The sequence below is a fragment of the Nomascus leucogenys genome, chromosome 6 (genome assembly GCF_006542625.1).
Source record: "Nomascus leucogenys isolate Asia chromosome 6, Asia_NLE_v1, whole genome shotgun sequence".
Classification (NCBI taxonomy): domain Eukaryota; kingdom Metazoa; phylum Chordata; class Mammalia; order Primates; family Hylobatidae; genus Nomascus; species Nomascus leucogenys.
Window position 1 is genome coordinate 56363222 of NC_044386.1, and position 23775 is coordinate 56386996.

Sequence of the window (23775 nt, forward strand, 5' to 3'; positions counted from 1 at the left end):
TTCCTGGATATGCTTGTTAACTTTCTGTCTCGTTGATCTGTCTAATGTTGACAGTGGGGTGTTAAAATCTCCCATTAATATTGTGTGGGAGTTTAAGTCCCTTTGTAGGTCACTCAGGACTTGCTTTATGAATCTGGGTGCTCCTGTGTTGGGTGCATATATATTTAGGATAGTTAGCTCTTCTTGTTGAATTGATCCCCTTACCATTATGTAATGGCCTTCTTTGTCTCTTTTGATCTTTGTTGGTTTAAAGTCTATTTTATCAGAGACTAGGATTGCAACCCCTGCCTTTTTTTGTTTTCCATTTGCTTGATAGATCTTCCTCCATCCCTTTATTTTGAGTCTATGTGTGTCTCTGCACGTGAGATGGGTTTCCTGAATACAGCACACTGATGGGTCCTGACTCCTTATCCAGTTTGCCAGTCTGTGTCTTTTAATTGGAGCATTTAGCCCATTTACATTTAATGTTAATATTATTATGTGTGAATCTGATCCTGTCATTATGATGTTAGTTGGTTATTCTGCTCGTTAGTTGATGCAGTTTCTTCCTAGCCTCGATAGTCTTTATGATTTGGCATGTTTTTGCAGTGGCTGGTACCAGTTGTTCCTTTCCATGTCTAGTGCTTCCTTCAGGAGCTCTTTTAGGGCAGGCCTGGTGGTGACAAAATCACTCAGCGTTTGCTTGTCTGTAAAGTATTTTATTTCTCCTTCACTTATGAAGCTTAGTTTGGCTGGATATGAAATTCCGGGTTGAAAATTCTTTTCTTTAAGAATGTTGAATATTGGCCCCCACTCTCTTCTGGCTTGTAGAGTTTCTGCCGAGAGATCAGCTGTTAGTCTGATGGGCTTCCCTTTGTGGGTAACCTGACCTTTCTCTCTGGCTGCCCTTAACATTTTTTCCTTCATTTCAACTTTGGTGAATCTGACAATTATGTGTCTTGGAGTTGCTCTTCTCGAGGAGTATCTTTGTGGCGCTTTCTGTATTTCCTGAATCTGAATGTTGGCCTGCCTTGCTAGATTTGGGAAGTTCTCCTGGATAATATCTTGCAGAGTGTTTTCCAACTTGGTCCCATTCTCCCCGTCATTTTCAGGTACACCAATCAGACGTAGGTTTGGTCTTTTCACATAGTCCCAAATTTCTTGGAGGCTTTGTTCATTTCTTTTTATTCTTTTTTCTCTAAACTTCCCTTCTCGCTTCATTTCATTCATTTCATCTTCCATCAGCGATACCCTTTCTTCAAGTTGATCGCATCTGCTACTGAGGCTTCTGCAATCTTCGCGTAGTTCTCAAAACTTGGCTTTCAGCTCCATCAGCTCCTTTAAGCCCTTCTCTCCATTGGTTATTCTAGTTATCCATTCTTCTAATTTTTTTTCAAAGTTTTTAACTTCTTTGCTATTGTTTTGAATTTCCTCCCGTAGCTCAGAGTAGTTTGATCGTCTGAAGCCTTCTTGTCTCAACTCGTCAAAGTCATCCTCCATCCAGCTTTGTTCCGTTGCTGGTGAGGAACTGCGTTCCTTTGGAGGAGGAGAGGTGCTCTGCTTTTTAGAGTTTCCAGTTTTTCTGCTCTGTTTTTTCCCCATTTTTGTGGTTTTATCTACTTTTGGTCTTTGATGATGGTGATGTACAGATGGGTTTTGGTGTGGATGTCCTTTCTGTTTGTTAGTTTTCCTTCTACCAGACAGGATCCTCAGCTGCAGGTCTGTTGGAGTTTATCAGAGGTCCACTCCAGACCCTGTTTGGCTGGGTGTCAGCAGTGGTGGCTGCAGAACAGTGGATTTTTGTGAGACCACAAATTCAGCTTTCTGATAGTTCCTCTGGAAGTTTTGTCTCAGAGGAGTACCCGGCCGAGTGAGGTGTCAGTCTGTCCCTACTAGGGGGGATGCCTCCCAGTTAGGCTGCTCAGGGGTGAGGGACCCACTTTAGGAGGCAGTCTGTCCGTTCTCAGATCTCCAGCTGCGTGCTGGGAGAACCACTACTCTCTTCAAAGCTGTCAGTCAGACAGGGACATTTAAGTCTGTGGAGGTTCCTGCTGACTTTTTGTTTGTCTGTGCACTGCCCCCAGAGGTGGAGCCTACAGAGGCAGGCAGGCCTCCTTGAGCTGTGGTGGGCTCCACCCAGTTTGAGCTTCCTGGCTGCTTTGTTTACCTAAGCAAGCCTGGGCAATGGCGGGTGCCCCTCCGCCAGCCTCGCTGCCGCCTTGCAGCTTGATCTCAGACTGCTGTGCTAGCAATCAGTGAGACTCCATGGGCATAGGACTCTCCAAGCCAGGTGCGGGACACAATCTCCTAGTGTGCCGTTTTCCAGGCCTGTTGGAAAAGCACAGTATTAGGGTGGGACTGACCCGATATTCCAGGTGCCGTCTGTTACCTCTTTCTTTGTCTAGGAAAGGGAACTCCCTGATCCCTTACGCTTCCCAAGTGAGGCAATGCCTCGCCCTGCTTCAGCTCGCGCACAGTGCGCTTCACCGACCGTCCTGCACCCACTGTTTGGCACTCCCTAGTGAGATGAAACCGGTACCTTAAACAGAAATACAGAAATCACCCATCTTCTGTGTCGCTCAGGCTGGGAGCTGTAGACCGGAGCTGTTCCTATTTGGCCATCTTGGCTCCACCCCTTACCAGTTTCTTAATTGGATTACTGGCTTCAAGGTGGCACCCTTGGAGGAACAGCACCAGGAAAGCATGGCATTTCTAGGGCCTAATAAGAAGGCATAGCTGGAAGACAAAAACATATCCCCAAAATTAAGGGTGCCATTTGTGTACTGCATCCTGGATGCCCCCCAAAAGAGGGAAATGCTATGGGAGAAAATAGTGCAATGCTTCTACCATGCATGTCATTGCAAAGCAACCCAAAGCCAATCAGCCCATTTTGAAATCAGCCCATTCTCCATGGGAGTCTCCTCTCAGTTGCGGGTTGGGATGTTTCCATATCTTCCAGGTAGCCAAGAGCATGCTTCTCTAATCCAAAAATCCAAGAGCCAAGCATCCCTCTTAACTGCCATTAGCCATTCCTTAAAGTATATTTCCTACCTGGTTATTACACACCAAGACTAAAAGCTCTCAAATAATGCAAAGTAATTTTTGATACCTGCCAAAGTAAAAAATGTCAGGTAATGTAATGTAAAACAGAACACAGCCTTAGATTTTGAGAGGGATCTATTCTTTTTCAATTCCTAGGGTTCCATGAGAAAAACAGAGGTTTTTCCCAGAATGGGGTCTGTGGCACCTCCTCTGTTTTTCCCTAAGAGTCCTAGGCTGTTAGAATTTATCTTAGGTTCTCTCATGTGGGCATCAAGAGTGTTGAGAAGACAAAAGTGCAGAAAAACTATTCAGTCAAGCGAGAAGAAAAATCCTTTTTTTTCTTTAGAAAAATAAGATCCAAGAAGAGAAAAAAGAAACCACATACAGGTATTTTAAATATATGTACAGTTTGGATATCTGTTTTTAATGAAGTTGATTTTAACCATACAGCTCTTTAAAAAATTATTTTTTAAATATCTAATTATTAGACTTTAGCCAGGACAGACAGTCAATATTCCTTGCTTTTGAAATTTACCTCAGGTAACTTCCCATGTGAAATTAATGTTTTAAATAAGGTTATAATGGACACATAAAGTGTTTCAAAGAGATAGTAAGCAGTTTCTTTTCTTTTTTTTTTTTAACAAGATCTAGAATCTTTCCAAGGTAGTTCAAAGGAAAACTCAAGACAAGAAATCAAAAGTGGTCCATGGGGGAAAAAGAATCAATAAGTGGCAAAAAGTTACACAAATAAACCAGAAAAGACTCATTCCCTAAGAATTGAACCCAGGCTGCCATTGTCAAAAGACAAGGCCTTAGCTACTGAGTTACAGCATTGAGCAGTTTCTAGCTTTTCCTAGAAGAAGCCTAGAGCAGCCAATTTTGAGCTTGCAAAGGCTTTTAACTGCTCAAGATAACTTTTAGGGTTAACTATGATATGAACCCCCAAATTCCTGTCCTCTGGTTGGCAGAGACCAAGAGAAAGTATCTCCACATGGTCACAAGTTTGGGCTCTTAAAGACATAAAACAAGACAGATAAATTTCATCTGGTATTGATTTCAGGGACACACAGCAAAGTTTGTAACTAAGCAGCCTGGCAGGCTGGCTTGAAAAGTGGGCTTACAGGAGTCCTAAACCCACATTCTATTCTGTGATTCCCTTCTCTCCATTGCAGAACAGCACGGAAAGACAAATTCTTAGCACAAAGTACACCAGATTTGCTACAACCTAAGACTAGTCTCAGAAATCCTTTCTTCTATTAATCAAATGCTTGCAGAGGAGAGAGTGACGTTTATCATTTATACACACACACACACACACACACACACACAGAGAGGGAGAGAGAGAGAGAGAGAGAGACCAGAAACTTGGCTGGTAAGAAATTCCTATCCTTTTTGCTGGCATACCAGGTTTCTGTGTCCCCTTTCTCTGAAGCTTCCAGAAAATGGAGCAGCTTTTGATGACCCTGCTTACTGTGCCATAGCTGTGGGGGCCAAGCCCTGTCACAAAAGAAAATCATCCATTTCTGTTTTGTGGAACCATAGGCAAAAGCTTCTCACTTTTGCAAAATGCTGCCTGACAGGTTGCATGGGGAACTGAATTAATATTTTCCATCCCAGCCGAAGCAAAATACACATAACAAAACAGACACTAGTCACCTCATTCAGCACCCAATATTGACCTGGCAAGGCTCAAACTTTCTCATGTTGGTTCCTATAGTCTTTGATCCACTCCAAGTGGAGAGGGATGACCTCCAACCAGTAATCAAATGGGTGGTCTCTGGGCAAGATGAAGACTGGGCAGTCATCCCATGTCAGGCCTGTTGAGCTTTCTTCAGGGCTCACCAGATGTAACCTGACTTATGTAGAGTTCTCTGAGTTAGGCCTGCTGCACTTCCATGAGCAATTTCCTCAGAGATCCCCTCAACATATGCAAACACACACACAACAAAGACAAGACAGACAGAAGGCCTTTGAGACAGATTCCAGACCCAGTCGCAAACCAAGAGTATTCCTCCAAACAAGTCTCCTATTCTCCATCCAATTAGACACCCCACCAGTAGACATTTCATGATGGGGCTAAAGACAGACACCCCATGATGGAGCTACAGACAGACACCAACCAAGAGACAGCAGCACCTCCAGAGAGCTTGAAAAATAGGAGAAGGAAGGGGCTGTTGGCAGCACCTAGAATCCTCACCAAATCAGACACCCCATAATGGGGCTACAGCTACAGACACTCCATGACAGGGCTACGGACAGACACCCAATGATAGGGCTACAGTCGCAGACACCCAGTGGTGGAGCTGGAGAGAGACACCCTACCGTGGGGCTACAGACAAACATTCCACCATGGAGCTACAGTTATGGGATATCTCCCAGGACTATTTTCCTATTGCAATTAAATTCATGCACAATAGATGAGCAGCACCCCACCAGTAGAGCCAGTACTAGAGTCAGCCCCCAGTCCAAGAGAACTAGGTGGCCACTTGGGCTGGCCTCTGGATCTGTTGCTGGAGGGAGTCTACCAAACCATGGGCAGGCAGTCACAAGGGCAATTCCGAGCAAGCCCCAGATTTGTAACTGCCCAATGAGTTCACCTTGCCTGCTGCCTAGACAAAGCCAATTTATCAAGAAAGGGGAATTGCAATAAAGAAAGAGTAATTCATGCAGAGCCAGCTTTGCGGGAGACTGGAGTTTTATTATTACTCAAATCAGTCTCCCCAGGCATTCAAGCATACAGAGATTGGCGTTTTTAACGATAATTTGGAGGGTGGGGGAAAACCAGTGAGTCAGGAGTGCTGATTGGTTGGGTCGGAGGTGAAATCATAAAGGGTCAAAGCTGTCTTCTTGGGCTGAGTTAGTTCCTGGGTAGGGGCCCCAAAATCAGATGAGCCAGTTTATCAATCTGGGTGGTGCCAGCTGGTCCATCAAGTGTGGGGTCTGCAAAATATCTAAAGCACTAACATTTCATTTTACAATACTGACGTTATCCCCAGGAGCAATTTGGGGAGGGTCAGAATCCTGTAGTCTCCAGCTGCGTGACTCCTAAATGATAATTTCTACTTTTGTGGCTCATTCGTTAGTCCTACAAAGGCAGTCTAGTCCCCAGGCAAGAAGGAGGTTTCTTCTGGAGAAGGGCTGTTGTCTTTGTTTTAAACTATAAATTAAAAACTAAGATCCCCCCGAAGTTGGTTCAGACCATGCCCAGGAATGAAGAAGGACAGCTTGGAGGTTAGAAGCAAGATTTTAGGTAAGATCTCTTTCACTGTCTCAGTTATGATTTTGCAATGGTGGTTTCACAGACACACTGCTAATCCTCTTACCTAATCCAGTAGACTTTGCCCCAGCCCTTGAAGTTGTCTCCCCCTGGCCCGCCCAACATACAGGGCACAGCCTGTACTTTCACCAGTAATCACCCCTTCCCCAAATGCACTGGAATCCCACAGATGACAAGGCCTCATTTCTTAACCAGGATGTGATAAAGTGCTCTCTACAGCATAAAAGCCCCCAAAAAATTTGATGATGAGGACAGATCAAGCTCTGGAGCCCCACTAATGACAAAAAAGGAAGTGTGTGTGTGTATGTGTGTGTGCATGCACACACGTGTAGGTGCAGGGTGGGGGAGCATTACAAGATGTACAAGGCAGTGGAATGGATTTTTGCAGGGACTACTTATAGAATCAGTCAGGTCCTTTGCTTTTAGATACCTCCCACAGCTCTTAGCTGTGCATGACTGATTCCTTCAGTAGCTCCTGCACTTATCAGCTAAGCAGGTCTTGCTTGGAGAGATGAGGTACTTGCCTTCACTTATGCACTGAATTTAAAACCGAGTTTAACTCTCCTTGCTTTGTGGGGTTTCCTCACAGTCTTCTAAGCATGTCCTTCCAATGGGTGAAGCTGAAGGAGAAGACCCCAGGAATGGCTTTAGAGCTGAGGGCCACTTTAAGGAGACACTCCTTGGACTTTAAATTATGAAAACAAAACACACAGAACCAAAGCAAAAGCCACTGGAATAATGACATAATGGCCACACTGGAGTTGTATTTGTTTTCTCCTGAGCAATAACACTTTAAAGCTGCCTTGAAGGTTGTTGCCTGGTAGCAGAGATTTGCAATGGGGGAAGGCAAATTTAGAAATATATTCTATGACAATATATATTCTTCTTTATAGAGAAGGTAAAAGGATGAATTGATAAGGATTCTGTTTTTTCAGAGCAGAAGAACTTGATAAGGAGTCTTAAGAAACTGGTATTTTAAAAACAAAAAATCAAGTTGTTATTATAGCATTGTGACACTTCTGCATAATTTCCTAACAAAGACCAGCATTCATAGTGCTGAGGAACAGACTTTTCCAGGCATTTTACTGAATAAGCTGTAAAACGCTGCCTTTGCCTTTGCTGGTGGCCTGCTTGGCATAGCTTCTATGGGCCTCTGCTTAACTTTCCCAGACAGCACAGCACTTTGAAACACTCTCCCCACTGAATACAACTAACAAGTTGTTGATAAATCTCTAATATCAAAACTTATTTGGATTCTTACCAGGCAGGGGAGATGCCATGATCACGAAGGTGGTTCTTCCAGGGTGAGGCTCATCCATTGCACTCTGTAGGTGTGCTTCCCACTGTGATTTCCCCAAATGCGGGAAACTCGACTGCATAATGTATGGTAGTGAGGAACTGTATTCATGCTTTCCCCTGGGGGGAAAAAAAAGAAAAAGGAAAAAACTTATTTGGAGTTTAAAATATAATTAATTAAAAATTAACCCTGTGGGGTCACATATCTAGGGGAGATTTTGGTGTATCACCGATACTGGATCTGGATAACCTGCAATAACCCAGTGTCTGTGATGGGTTAGTCTCCCCTTAACTTATCACAGATACTGGGTTATTGCAGGTCTGGATTACATAGTGTACTAACAAGAAAAATCAGTGTGCCATAGGTCCTTGGTGTTCCGAAGGTCAGAACAGTTATAAAATCCTGACTATGGCTTTCTCCATTGCTTCATCAGCTATTCAGTTACTCACACCAGCTATTCACAACAAAAGAAAGAAGCAACCAAAAAACCAAAAACCATAAAGTTTCTTGAAGAACTTGGAAATAAGGTTGACAACGAACATTAAACTAGTAAGATCTATATGCAATAAAAGAGATTAATAGAGGCCACCCTGAGGAACCATTAACATACTTTCTATTAACAAACCTGAAGAAAGCACTAAGAAGAGTTAGGAAAAGAGAGTCAGAGAGCAGGAATTTTAGTCTAGAACTATCCAAGGATAGAGGCACTTTGGTAGTGGTAGCAGGGCTGGTGGCACAGGAAGAGTGGAAGCAAGGAGACCAGCTGAGGTTCCTGCTATATGCCAGCCGAGAATGGTGATTTGGACTTGGATAAATGGTGGAAGTGGAGGTGGAGTGAAGTAGACAGTTCTAGGATTTATTTTGGAGGTAGGATCCATGGAACTTTGTAAGGCGTCAGCTTATGGGAGTTGAGGAGAAGATAGCAGAAAGGCTGACTCCCAGATTTCTGGCATGACTAACTGGAAGGATGAAGATACTCTCAGCTGAGATTTGGGGAGGAGCAGATTTGGGGAAAATGTCAAACGTGTAATTTTGGGTAGGCCAAATTTGAGATGGTGTCTTTGTCTATTTTGTGTTGCTATAAAGGAGTATCTGAGGCTGGGTGATTTATAAAGGAAAGAGGTTTATATGGCTCATGGTTCTGCAGGCTACACAATAAGCATGGTGCCAGCAACTGCTCACCTTTTGGTGAGGGGATGCAGGTTGCCTCCACTATTGGCAGAAGGGAAGGGGGAAGGAGAGTGAGCATGTGCTGAGATCACATGGTGACAGAGGAAGCAAGAGAGAGCAGGGAGGTGCTAGGCTCTTTTTACCAACCAGCTTTCATGGAACTAACAACCAGCATAATGGAGTGACAACTCACTCACTTTACCTGCCCCCACCACCCCACAAAGGGAGGGCATTAATCTATTCATGAGAGGTCATCCTTCCTGACCCAAACATTTCCCATTAGACCCCACTTCCAACATTCAGATCAAATTTCAACATGAGGACTGGGGAGACAAACATTCAAAATATAACGTTCTGCCCCTTTCCCCCCAAACTCATGTCCTTCTCACATGCAAAATACATTCTACCCCAATAGTGCCCAAAGTGTTAACTTGTTCCAACATCAACTTAAAAGTCTAAAATCCAAAGTCTCATCTGAGACTCAGGGCAAATTCCTTCTAGCTATGAGCCTGTAAAATCAAAAACAAGTTATTTAATTCCCAGATGCAATGGTTGTACAGGCATTAGGTAAAGATTTTCATTCCCCAGAGGAGAAATTGGCCAAAAGAAAGGTAACAGGCCCATGCAAGTCTGAAACCAAGTAGGGCAGGCAGGCAGACATTAAATCTTCAAGCTCCACAATAAACTTTGACTCCATGTCCTGCATTCTGGGAACACTGGCTTGAGGGATGGGCTCCCAGTGCCTCAGACAGCCCTACCCCTATGGCTTTGCTGAGCGCTGTCTACATGGCTGCTCTTACGGGTTGGAGTGGAGTGCCTGAGGCTTTCACAGACTGAGGTGCATGCTGCTGGTGACTCCATAATGCTAGGGTGGAGGCCAGCAGCCCTGCTTCCACAGCTACTAGGCACTGCCCTAGTACAGTTTCTCTGCAGTGGCTTGCCCCGGTGGCAGGCTTCTGCCTGGGCATTCGGGATATCCAATACATCCTCTGAAATCTAGGTGGAAGCTGCCAAGCCTCTACCACTCTTGCATTCTAGGAGCCTGCAGACAACACCATGCAGAAGCTGCCAGAACTTAAGGCTTACGCTCTCTGGAACAGCAGCCTGAGTGGTACCTGGGGCTGTTTGGAGCAATTAGAGCTAGAGCTAGAGCAATTGGGATGCTCCCCACATCCTGCGGTGGCACAGGGCAAAAGCATCCCAGGCCTGTCCCCTGAAACCATTCTGTCCTCATAGGCCTCTGAGCCTGTGATGGGAGGGATGACCTCAAAGATTTCTGAAATGTCTTTGAGGTCTTTTCCCCATTGTTCTATTAGCACAATTTCCCTTTTATCCATGGTAATCTCTCTAGCAAGTGGTTGCTCCACATCACCCTTGGATTCCTCACTTGAAAACATTCTTTCCTTCTCTACCACATGACCAAGTTATAAATGTTCTAAATTGTTTTGCTCTGTTTCTTTTTTAATTAGAAATTCCACCTTTAGATCATTATTTTGCTGCTGTATCTGATCATAAGCTGTTAAAAGTAGCATGCTGGGCACGGTGCTCACGCCTGTAATCCCAGCACTTTTGGAGGCTGAGGTGGGCGGATCACGAGGCCAGGAGATCAAGACCATCCTGGCTAACACAGTGAAACCCTGTCTCTCTAAAAATACAAAAAAATTAGCCGGGCATGGTGGTGGGCGCCTGTAGTCCCAGCTACTCGGGAGGCTGAGGCAGGAGAATGGCATGAACCCGGGAGGCAGTGGAGCTTGCAATGAGCGGAGATCGCGCCACTGCACTCCAGCCTGGGCAACAGAGCAAGACTCCATCTCAAAAAAAAAAAAAGTAGCCATGCCACTTCTTGAATGCGTTGCTGTTTAGACATTTCTTCCACCGGATACCCTAGGTCATCACTCTTAATTTTGGCCTTCCACAAAGCCCTAGGCCATGAACACAATGCAGCCAAGTTCTTTGCTACGGCATAATATAGGTGACATTCGCTCCAGTTCCCAATAAGTTCCTCATTTCCATCTGAGACTTTGTCAGCATGGCCTTTACTGTCTATATGTCTATAAACATTTTGGTCACGACCATTTAACCACTATGTAAGAAGTTCCTAACTTTTCCTAGTCTTTTTTCTTCTGAGCCCTCCAAACTCTTCCAGCCTCTGCCCATTAACTAGTCCAAAGCCATTTCCATGTTTTCAAGTATCTTTATAGCAACACCCACTCCTCAGTATTAATTTTCTGTCTTCATCTGTTTTGTGTTGCTATAAAAGAATACCTGAGGCTGAGTAATTTATAAAGAAGACGTTTATGTGGCTCACAATTCTACAGGCTGTATGATAAGGATGGCACCAGCATCTGCTTCTGGTGAGGGCTTCAGGCTGCTTCCACCCATTGTGAAGGTAAAGAGGAGCCAAGGTGTGCAGAGAGTACATGGCGAGAGAGGAAGCAAGAGAGAATGGGGGGTGCCAGGCTCTTTTTAACAGCTTTGGTGGGAACTAACAGAGCAACAATCCACTCACTCACTCTCAATTCCCCAACCCCAGAGGGAGGGCATTAATCTATTCATATGTCGTCTATGCCCATGGCACAAACTCCTCCCATTAGGCCCTACCTTCAACATTGGAATCAAATTTCAACATGAAGTGTTGGGGGACAAACATCTAAACTATAGCAAATGCTTATAGAAGACATCCAGGTGAAATGACCAAGCAATATAGGGCACGTGCTATGTAGGAGACTGGGAAAGTCTAAGCTTGAAGGTCTAGATGAAATTTGGAAGTCATTGGTATATAGACTGTATTGAAAGTGGTAAGTGAGAATAAGATAATCTAGGGACTGAACACACAATTTGAAAAAGGACATAGCTCAGGTCCAAGCTCTGAGCATCAAACATCAAGGAACTAGGAAAAATGAAGAGGAAACAGCAAAGGATCCTGAGAATAAGTGAAGGCACAAAAAGCAGTGTTTTAAGAAAAAAGTGCTCAAGTGTTTAATACTGATAAGAAGTCAAGATGGAAACCAAAGAATATCTAGTGGATTCAGCAACAAGGAGGTAATTGGTAATCATGCAAAAGGAGTTTTGGTGAAAAGATGGGAGTGGGAGCCATATTGGGACAGGATCATTCATCCATTTATTCAGCAACTATGTAATAAGTGTCTATGACATGCTGGTACAAGGTGCTGGGGATACAATGAATCTGACAGACACAATCCCCACTTAGGGGAGGAGAAGCCATTAAGCAGATAATCATAGAAGTAATGACTCAAACACAATTATGGTAAGGGCTATGAAGGAAAAGAAAAGAAAACCATGAAAGTGTGTAGCAGAGGAACCTAGTCTAGCTTGAAAGCAAGGGAAGTTTGCCCTGAGGGAGTGATAGATAAAGCTGTACTTGAGAGACTTGAGTTGTGACAGCAGTGAGGCTAGGGAGGGAGATTGTATGTTCCAGGCAGAAGGAACCACAAACGTGGAGTCCAAGAGGGTGAGACCATCATGAAAAGTCAGCAGTGTGGCAGAATCACAGTGAACAAGGAAAGAGTGGCACAAAACAACAAAAACAAAACAACAACAGCGACTAGAGCCTAGCAAGTGACCCAACCCAGGGGTTCACATAGATCCTCCAGTGTTTTACACTGTAGGAAATGCAAGGGTGCAAGAAGAAAGGTAGTAAGAAGGCCTATGGCTGAAGACCTTAGGGCAAAAGCTGGAAAATTATGCTTCTCTAAGGTGAGGAGTTCACTCTGATGTACAAAGTCTATTTTTTTCAATCAAAAAATAATCGAATAGCACTAACTTGTATTCATTCATGTGAAGTCACCTGAAATGATATCTGTTGCATTTAAAGGCTCATTAACAATATAAATGACTTAACAAATCCATTTCAATAGATATTCAATATTCCACTTAGATAAGTCACACAGCCTCATGACAACTCACATAACATATATAAACACACAGAGATAAACACCCCCTCCCCCTCAGTTGATTTATTCAGCATGTTAGAGCAGTGAAGAATGGTTTCAGTCTTATAACCAAGTTAGAATGAAGACACTGGCCATATAATACACACGCTCCATTTGTAAAACAATTCTGAGTCTTGGGCAACTGTTCTCTTGAAAGCTTACAGTTTTTAAAAGCAGTCATTGTCCAAAGCTGGGAGAACTTAAGTCTTCTCAAATGAGCATGTGAATGAATGGAGGGAGATAAACAAAAAATAAAATTTAAAAAGATGAGGTCTGATATGGGAGCAGCTGGATAAGAAACTAAAAAAGGGGCTGGGCGCGGTGGCTCACACCTAGAATCCCAGCACTTTGGGAGGCCAAGGCAGGCAGATCGCTTGAGCTCAGGAGTTCGAGACCAGCCTGGGCAACATGGTGAAACCCTGTCTCTACAAAAAAATAAAAACAAAAAATAAATACAAAAATACAAAAATTAGTTGGGTGTGGTGGCACACGCCTGTAATCCCAGCTACTTGGGTGGCTGAGGCAGGAGAATCAGTTGAACCCGAGAGGCGGAGGCTGCAGTGAGTGGAGAAAGAGAGAGAGAGAGAGAGAGAGAGGAAGGGAGGAAGGTAAAAAGGAATAGTAATGTAAAGTTTATTTCAGCTATAATGCAGGTTATTCTGACTTCAAGGTAGCATCACATGGCATACTTCTGAGTCAATTCTCGACATATTCTGTTGTGTTTATCTTTGTCTGTTTATATAAAAAAGCACAGTGAGACATTTCTAAACATGGCAGGATCTCAAGAAATATTGTTTCCATGAGCTTTCCTTGAATAAACTACTAGAAGATGAACTTCAACCAAGAAATAAATGGGAAAACTATGGCAAAAAGAGAGGTCATCAAGAACAGGATTGGGAGAAGATGAGAAAATATTCTAATTTCATCATTTATTCATATTAGGGGATTGATAGATAATGCCTAAGAGAGGAAGATTAAGTATATACATTATAAAGACAATCACAAAATAAAAATATAACCTTTCCAGATTTTCAGTAAAAATAAAACCAAATACATACCAGAACATGAGAATTTTTAAAGGATCTACAAAATAATAGAAGGCATCATATAAAGTTATATATATTAATAATTAACACCAAGTATTACAATTTGATAAATATAAATGTGCTAAACTAATGTATTAAAATAAAATAAATTTCAGCCAGGCTTGGTGACCCACACCTGTAATCCTAGCACTTTGGGAGGCTTAGGCAGGAGGATTGTTTGAGCCCAGGAGTTCATGACCAGCCTGGGCAACACAGTGAGACCCCATCTCTGTTTTTTATTTAAAAAATAATAAAAATTGAAAGTAAAATAAAATAAATTTGCATTAAATCATAAAGCAAAATTCAACTCTATGCTGTACACAAGGGATCCAAAATAAAATCAATCAGAAACATTTACAAATGTAAATTAGAAGAAAGCAATGGTTATAAGTTTTTTTTGTTTTGTTGTGTTTCTCTTTCTTCCTTTTTATTTTCTATTACACTTTAAATTCTAGGGTACATGTGCACAATGTGCAGGTTTGTTACAGAGGTATACATGTGCCATGTTGGTGTGCTGCACCCATCAACTTGTCATTTACATTGGGTATTTCTCCTAATGCTATCCCTCCCCCAGCCTCCCAAGCCCTGACAGGCCCCGGTGTGTGATGTTCCCTGCCCTGTGTCCATGTGTTCTCATTGTTCAACTCCCACCTATGAGTGAGAACATGAGGTGTTTGGTTTTCTGTCCTTGTGATAGTTTGCTGAGAATGATGGTTTCCAGCTTCATCCATGTCCCTCCAAAGGACATGAACTCACCCTTTTTATGGCTGCATAGTATTCCATGGAATCGCCACACTGTCTTCTACAATGGCTGAACTAATTTACACTCCCACCAACAGTGTAAAAGCATTCCTATTTCTCCATATCCTCTCCAGCATCTGTTGTTTCCTGGCTTTTAAATGATCACCATTCTAACTGGTGTGAGATGGTATCTCATTGTGGCTTTGATTTGCATTTCTCTGATGACCAGGGATGATGAGCATTTTTTCATGTGTCTGGTGGCTACATAAATGTCTTCTTTTGAGAAGTGTCTGTTCATATCCTTTGCCCGCTTTTTGATGGGGTTGTTTATTTTTTTCTTGTACATTTGTTTAAGTTCTTTGTAGATTCTGGATATTAGCCCTTTGTCAGATGGGTAGATTGCAAAAATTTTCTCCCATTCTGTAGGTTGCATGTTCACTCTGATCACAGTTTCTTTTGCTGTGCAGAAGCTCTTTAGTTTAATTAGACCCCATTTGTCTATTCTGACTTTTGTTGACATTGCGTTTCGTGTTTTAGTCATGAAGTTATTGCCCATGCCTATGTCCTGAATGGTATTGCCTAGGTTTTCTTCTACAGTTTTTATGGTTTTAGGTCTTACATTTAAGTCTTTAATCCATTTTGAGTTAATTTTTGAATAAGGTGTAAGGAAGGGATCCAGTTTCAGCTTTCTATATATGGCTAGCCAGTTTTCCCAGCACCATTTATTAATAGGGAATCCTTTCCCCATTGCTTGTTTTTGTCAGGTTTGTCAAAGATCAGATGGTTGTAGATGTGTGGTGTTATTTCTAAGGCCACTGTTCTGTTCCATTGGTCTATATATCTGTTTTGGTAACAGTACCATGCTGTTTTGGTTACTGTAGCCTTGTGGTATAGTTTGAAGTCAGGTAGCATGATGCCTCATGCTTTGTTCTTTTTGCTTAGGATTATCTTGGCTCTGCAGGCTCTTTTTTGGTTCCATATGAACTTTAAAGTAGTTTTTTGCAATTCTGTGAAGAAAGTCATTGGTAGCTTGATGGGGATGGCATTGAATCTATAAATTACCTTGGGCAGTAAGGCCATTTTCACGATACTGATTCTTCCTATCCATGAGCATGGAATGTTCTTCCATTTGTTTGTGTCTTCTTTTATTTCATTGAGCAGTGGTTTGTAGTTCTCCTTGAAGAGGTCCTTCACATCCCTTGTAAGTTGGATTCCTAGGTATTTTATTCTCTTTGAAGCAATTGTGAATGAGAGTTCACTCATGATTTGGCTCTCTGCTTGTCTGTTGTTGGTGTAAAGGAACACTTGTGATTTTTGCACATTGATTTTGTATCCTGAGACTTTGCTGAAGTTGCTTATCAGCTTAAGGAGATTTTGGGCTGAGAAGATGGGGTTTTCTAAATATACAATCATGTCATCTGCAAACAGGGGCAATTTGACTTCCTCTTTTCCTAATTGAATATCCTTTATTTCTTTCTCCTGCCTGATTGCTCTGGCCAGAAATTCCAACACTATGTTGAATAGGAGTGGTGAGAGAGGGCATCCTTGTCTTGTGCTGGTTTTCAAAGGGAATGCTTCCATTTGTTGCCCATTCCGTATGATATTCGCTGTGGGTTTGTCATAACTAGCTCTTATTATTTTGAGATACATTCCATCAATACCTAGTTTACTGAGAGTTTTTAGCATGAAGCGTTGTTGAATTTTGTCAAAAGCCTTTTCTGCATCTATTGAGATAATCATGTGGTTTTTATCGTTGGTTCTGTTTATGTGATGGATTATATTTATTGATTTGTGTATGTTGAACCAGCTTTGCATCCCAAGGATGAAGCTTACTTGATCATGGTGGATAAGCTTTTGATGTGCTGCTGGATTCAGTTTGCCAGTATTTTATTGAGGATTTTTGCATCAATGTTCATCAGGTGTATTAGTCTAAATTTCTCTTTTTTGGTTATGTCTCTGCCAGGCTTTGGTATCAGGATGATGCTGGCCTCATAAAATGAGTTAGGGAGGATTTCCTCTTTTTCTATTGTTAGGATTAGTTTCAGAAGGAATTGTACCAGCTCCTTTTTGTACCTCTGGTAGAATTCGGCTGTGAATCCGTCTGGCCCTGGACTATTTTTTTATTGGTAGGCTATTAATTATTGCCTCAATTTCAGAACCGGTTATTGGTCTATTCAGAGATTCTATTTCTTCCTGGTTTAGTCTTGGTAAGGTGTATGTGTCCAGGAACTTATTCATTTCTTCTAGATTGTCTAGTTTATTTGCATAGAGCTGTTTATAGTATTCTCTGAAGGTAGTTTGTATTTCTATGGGATTTTAAACTAAAGAGCTTCTGCACAGCAAAAGAAACTGCCATCAGAGTGAACAGGCAACCTACAGAATGGGAGAAAATTTTTGCAATCTACCCATCTGACAAAGGGCTAATATCCACAATCTACAAAGAACTTAAACAAATGTACAAGAAAAAAACAAACAACCCCATCAAAAAGTGGGCAAAGGACACGAACAGACACTTCTCAAAAGAAGACATTTATGCAGCCAACAGACACATGAAAAAATGCTCATCATCACTGGTCATCAGAGGAATGCAAATCATTTTTTATCGTGGCTATTTGATTCTTCTCTCATTTCTTATTAGTCTTGCTAGCGGTCTATCTATTAGGTTGTTCTTTTCAAAAAACCAGCTCCTGGATTCACTGATTTTTTTGAAGGGTTTTTGTGTCTCTATCTCCTTCAGTTGTGCTCTGATCTTATTTATTGCCTTCCGTTAGCTTTTGAATTTGTTTGCTCTTGCTCCTCTAGTTCTTTCCATTGTGATGATAAGGTATTGAATTTAGATCTTTCCTGCTTTCTGTTGTGGGCGTTTAGTGCTATCAACTTCCCTCTACACACTGCTTTAAATGTATCCCAGAGATTCTGGTACATTGTGTCTTTGTTCTTATTGGTTTCAAAGAACATCTTTATTTCTACCTTCATTTCGTTATTTACCCAGTAATTCAGGAGCAGGTTGTTCAGTTTCCATGTAGTTTTCCAGTTTTGAGTGAGTTTCTTAGTCCTGAGTTCTAATTTGTTTGCACTGTGGTCTGAGAGACAGTTTGTTGTGATTTCTGTTCTTTTACATTTGCAAGGAGGGCTTTACTTCCAATTATGTGGTCAATTGTGGAATAAGTGCGATGTGGTGATAAGAAGAATGTGCATTCTGTTGATTTGGGGTGGAGAGTTCTGTAGATGTCTATTAGGTCTTCTTGGTGCAGACCTGAGTTCAAGTCCTGGATATCCTTGTTAGCCTTCTGTCTTGTTGATCTGTCTAATATTGACAGTGGGGTGTTAAAGTCTCCCATTATTGTGTGGGAGTCTAAGTCTCTTTGTAGGTCTCTAAGGACTGGCTTTATGAATCTGGGTGCTCCTGTACTGGGTGCATATATATTTAGGATAGTTAGCTCTTCTTTTTGAATTGATCCCTTTACCATTATATAATGGCCTTCTTTGTCTCTTTTGTTCTTTGTTGGTTTAAAGTCTGTCTTATCAGGGACTAGGATTGCAACCCCTGCTTTTTTTTTGCTTTCCATTTGTTTGGTAGATCTTCCTCCATCCCTTTATTTTGAGCCGATGTGCATTTCTGCACATGAGATGGGTCTCCTGAATACAGCACACCGATGAGTCTTGACTCTTTATCCGATTTGTCAGTCTGTGTCTTTTAATTGGGGCATTTAGCCCATTTACATTTAAGGTTAATATTGTTATGTGTGACTTTGATCCTGTCATTATGATGTTAGCTGGTTATTTTGCCCGTTATTGATGCAGTTTCTTCCTAGCATTAATAGTCTTTACAATTTGGCATGTTTTTGCAGTGGCTGGTACTGGTTGTTGCTTTCCATGTTTAGTGTTTCCTTCAGGAGCTCTTGTAAGGCAGGCCTGGTGGTGACAAAACCTCTCATCATTTGCTCGTCTGTAAAGGATTTTATTTCTCCTTCACTTATGAAGCTTAGTTTGGCTGAATATGAAATACTGGGTTGAAAATTCTTTTCTTAAAAACGTTGAATATTGGCCCCCACTCTCTTCTGGCTTGTAGAGTTTCTGCCGAGAGATCCACTGTTAGTCTGATGGGCTTCCCTTTGTGGGTAACCCGATCTTTCTCTCTGGCTGCCCTTAACATTTTTTCCTTCATTTCAACCTTAGTGAGTCTGACAATTGTGTGTCTTGGGGTTGCTCTACTCAAGGAGTATCTTTGTGGTGTTCTCTGTATTTTCTGGATTTGAATGTTGGCCTGCCTTGCTAGGTTGTAGAAGTTCTCCTGGATAATATCCTGAAGAGTATTTTCCAACTTGTTTCCATTCTCCCTGTCACTTTCAGGTACACCAATCTAAAGTAGATTTGGTCTTTTCACATAGTCCCCTATTTCTTGGAGGCTTTGCTCATTTCTTTTCACTCTTTTTTCTCTAATCTTGTCTTCTCACTATATTTCATTAATTTGATCTTCAATCACTGATACCCTTTCTTCCACTTGATTGAATCAGCTATCGAATCTTGTGCATGTATCACGCAGTTCTCGTGCTGTGGTTTTCAGCTCCATCAGGTCATTTAAGGTCGTCTCTACACTATTTATTCTAGTTAGCCATTTGTCTAACCTTTTTTCAAGGTTTTTAGCTTCCTCATGATAGATTCAAACATCCTCCTTTAGCTTGGAGAAGTTTGTTAGTATCGACCTTCTGAAGCCTACTTCTGTCAGCTCGTCAAACATATTCTCTGTCCAGTTTTGTTCCATTGCTGGCGAGGAGCTGCAATCCTTTGGAGGAGAAGAGGCGCTCTGGTTTTTGGAATTTCCTGCTTTTCTGCTCTGGTTTCTCCCCATCAGGCAAGGCTAACATCGGGACAAACAAGTGTTAAGGGGTACAAATATATAATCTATAATGATAAAAAATGCAGTTCACCAGTTACAATGTTATGAATACCTAAGCACCAAATAACTTAGCACCAACATGACTGTTAATTAAAACATAAAATCACAGGATATACAAGAAAAAATGGAAACATTGTAGTAGAAGCCAAAACGACAGAGAAGGGCTAAATAGCATAATTAATAACACAGATAAAACTTGGTACTCAAGAAAGGAATACACCTTTTTTTAAAGTATCTGTGGATAAGTCACAAAAATTGACCATTTATTAGGCCAAAATGAAAATATTTGTGAGGTATAAACTATAAAAATAGTACAGATAACATTATCTAAATACAAGGCATTAAAAAAGAAGAGAAGAACCAGGTGCAGTAGCTCATGCCTATAATCCCAGCAGTTTGGGAGGCCAAGGCTGGTAGATCCCTTGAGCCCAGGAGTTCGAGACCAGCCTGCACAACAAGGTGCAACCCTGTCACTACCAGCAACAAAAAAAAAACAGAGAACACTTTATAACTTGTTTTATGAGGCCAGCATAACCTTCATATCCAAAACAGACAAGGACATTACAAGAAAGGAAAATTACAGGCTGATGTCTCTCATCAACATAGATGCAAAAATTCTGAACAAAATATCAGCAAATCTAATTGTATTAATACATTCAAATTCAAAGCATGTATAGTTTTTTTGTTGTGTTTTTTGTTTGTTTGTTTTTGAGATGGAGTTTTGCTCTTGTTTCCCAGGCTGAAGTGCAATGGCACGATCTTGGCTCACCACAAGCTCTGCCTCCCAGGTTGAAGCTATTCTCCTGCCTCAGCCTCCCGAGTAGCTGGGATTACAGGCATGTGCCAAGACACCTAGCTAATTTTTTGTATTTTTTGGTAGAGACGGGGTTTCTCCATGTTGGTCAGGGTGGTCTTGAACTCCTGACCTCAGGTGATCTGCCCGGCCTCCCAAAGTGCTGGGATTACAGATGTGAGCCTCCACACCTGGCCAAGCATGTATAGTTTTTAAAAACTCAACAACATGATCTGATGTGCGGTCAGGTTTGATCCACTGTTGTACATGATACAAGATGTCATCATCACAGACCATAATAGTAAATTCCCAATTGAATTGCCAGTTTAGAAGCTTGACTTTTCCCAGTCACTTCAGCATTATGTAGGAAAAGACTGAACTTTAAAATCAGACTGATCAGAGATGGAATCACAATTCTTTTTGTTGTTGTTGTTGTTGTTTTCACAGATTCTCGCTCTGTCACCCAGGCTGGGGTGCAGTGGCTCAATCTCAGCTCACGGCACACTCCACTGCTCGGGTTCACGCCATTCTCCTTCCTCAGCCTCTCCGAGTAGCTGGGACTACAGGCGCCTGCCAACACCCGGCTAATTTTTTGTATTTTTAGTAGAGACGAGGTTTCACCGTGTTAGCCAGGATGGTCTCAATATCCTGACCTCCTGATCTGCCCGCCTCAGCCTCCCAAAGTGCTGGGATTACAGGCATGAGCCACCGCGCCCAACTGAAATCACAGTTCTTAGAATTTACTAGCTATGTGATTTTGGACAAGTTACCAAACCTGTTAGTGTCCCTTTTTTTCAGATGTAAAATAACAATAATGCTAACTCTCTGTAATGTTCATTTGTGGAATTAAGGAGACAGTATTTATACAGGCAATATGTTGGGATGACACCCCAAAGTATCCCTAAAACTTAGAATAAAATCAATGGGACCCAAATAAAAAGGATGAGGTTAGACACCAGTAGAAATGACACAGCCAAAGAGATTATTGGATTATTTGTGGGTGCGTAATAGTTTCACCAACACCCAGATCAAATTTAAGTGGCCTGGGTATACTGTCATCTCTGGAAAATAGGAACTGGACTGCACTGGATTAGGTTAAGTCTCAACCTAATCAGTTGCATAATAACATAGGAAGAAAACAATGTGCCAATCCCCACAGTAGGGACACCCTAATAACAGACACGGAGGCATCAGGCCACTGAAGCAGGGTGGCATCAGCCGTTAGAACCATGGAGCCTCCCCTACTCCACCCTTCAGGTTTTATGCTCACTGGGCCACCTTCTGGTGACATTTTTACAGATGTGCCTATGGAAAGGGGATGACATGATGAGCCAACAAGCACATCCATCAAATCCCCTAGAGCGGTATCAGTGGAAATCTAAAAGCCCTAGGACTGGGACCTTGGCCACCTCACTGCCCTTAGTGCCTGGGTGATGCTGGAGAGGATATTTGTAAGCCTCCATCTTTTTCTCCCATCCCACTCTAGTCAGTTTATATGGCAATGAGGTGAGGAAAGGAAGCTTTGGTGATTCAGGTTTCTGGGGTGGCCACTACATGATTCATCATGACAAGACTGTGATGATGATTTCTCAGACTTAGCAAATACTAGCACTTACTCCTTCTGAAGTAAAGCAGGTCCATTATGAGATGGATTTTAATATGGCCACTTCTGGTATCTTCCATTTTTCAGAGAAAATCTTCTATAACTCAAACTCCTTCTCCTCTCCTTCCTTAGTGCTGCAGCCTTGTTTGCTTCTTTCATCTCCCAGAATGCAGTCTGAACTTCAATCACTTCCACTGCCCCCCTTTTCCTCCACACGACCCTTTTTCCCATGATCATTCAGAATACTTGTCACTGACCCTGTGGAGCTCTCTTTCTCCACAGTTCATTTCCCAGTTTCACTTTCTCCTACTCAATGATGTCCATCTCCTACCCATTCCCAGGATGTGCTGAGTTTAACCACAGTCCATCATGCCAGAAAGACTAGTATGTGCTGCATGAATGAAACACTGTTTATTTTTCATGAGACAAAATGTAATGTTTTCCTGAAGGGTTGTTGTTGTAATCTCTACCTGTACCAGACCAACAGACAGGCTGACCTTTAGAAGGTAAAACTAAACTTCCTTTTCAACTCACCCCTCTCACCATGCCAGCCTCTAGGGGTTGGCAAATAAGGAGGTAGAGCTTGTTCTGTTTGATCAGTATTCTTGCACTTAATGATCCTTATGTGCTCCAGCTTTGGCAGTTAAATCAACGATATTAATTTTGTTTTCAGTATGTGCAGAGCACCAAACCACAAGAGAAAGTGCATGACAGACAGACTCCTTGTCCTGAAAGAGGTGACACTCTATGGGGAAAGACCACCCCTACTCCAAGAATACATACAACAACTCAAATGATTCAAATGGAAAAGTAGAGTGAGTGTCACCCTTACCACAAGTGCAGTCATAGGTGTGCTCCCCAAATCAGCCTGTACAGAGGCTAAGAGCATGGGCTCTGACACTTGCCATCTGATTTTAGGCAACCGCTTAAGCTCTCTAAGCCTCTTTCTTCTCTGTAAGATGGGATACCCGTAGTCTCTGCTTCATAGTGTTGTAGTGAGGATTAATTAGCACATAAAAAGTGCTTAGCACAGCAATAATAATAGCTAGTTTCTTAAGCATTTACTTTATACAACTGTGGCGGCTAAATAATGGCCGTGAAAGATATCTAGGTGCTAATCCCTGGAATCTGTGAATGTTACCTTAATGGAAAAAGGGTCTTTGCAGATGTTATTAAGTATCTTGAGATGGGGAAATTATCTTGGATTACCTGGGTGGGCCCTCAATGTAATCACAAGTGTCCTTGTAAGAGGGAGACAGAGGGAGTAAAATCTAGGAAGGGTTTTACTGAGGAAGGCAGCAATGTGATGATGGAAACCAGATGCTATGCTGCTGGCCTGAGGTGCCACCTTCATCCTAACCTAATATAAAAATCCAGATTTACAAAACAAGTCAGTGAAAAGATAATTATTTTTTCCTTGTTGCAACTTCTTTCACTCTGGACCCTGGGTTATGGGGTTATGGGATTCGTGAGGAGTGGTTTTGGAGAAAGCTGTGGCTTGAGGCTCTTCAGGTCTCTCCCTGGCCTAGAATAAAGTGAGTCAGGAAGGTTCTGCACATGTGAGTACAGGGTGTGGTGTGTGGTGAAGCCTAGTGAGGATGGTAGATTAGTAAGTATGATCCCTGGATTCACCTCCCCACCATCAGTGAGGAGATGGGAAGAGGTGAGAGTTGGATGAACCAATACAAGGGAGTTCTTTAGAATAGTGCCTGGCTGTATTCTTTTCACATGGCTGCTGTTATAAATTACCACAAACTTGGTGGCTAAAAACAATACACATTCATTCTCTCACAGTTCTGGAGGTCAGAAGTCTGAAATCAGTGTCACTGAGCCAAAATCCAAGTGTCTGCAAAGTCGAGCTCCCTCCAGAGGCTCTAGGGGAGAATCTGTTTGTTTCTCCTTTCCAGCATCTAGAGCTGCATTCTTGGGCACCTT

The 23775-nt window shown here is 42.1% G+C and overlaps 1 non-coding gene across 1 annotated transcript; it reads left to right on the plus strand.

Annotated features, from left to right (window-relative positions):
- The first annotated feature begins 7551 nt into the window (after positions 1-7551).
- LOC115835674 lies at positions 7552-7716 on the plus strand. Its single transcript, XR_004030703.1, has one exon. It is a non-coding gene; the product is annotated as a U1 spliceosomal RNA (small nuclear RNA).
- The last annotated feature ends 16059 nt before the right edge of the window (positions 7717-23775 follow it).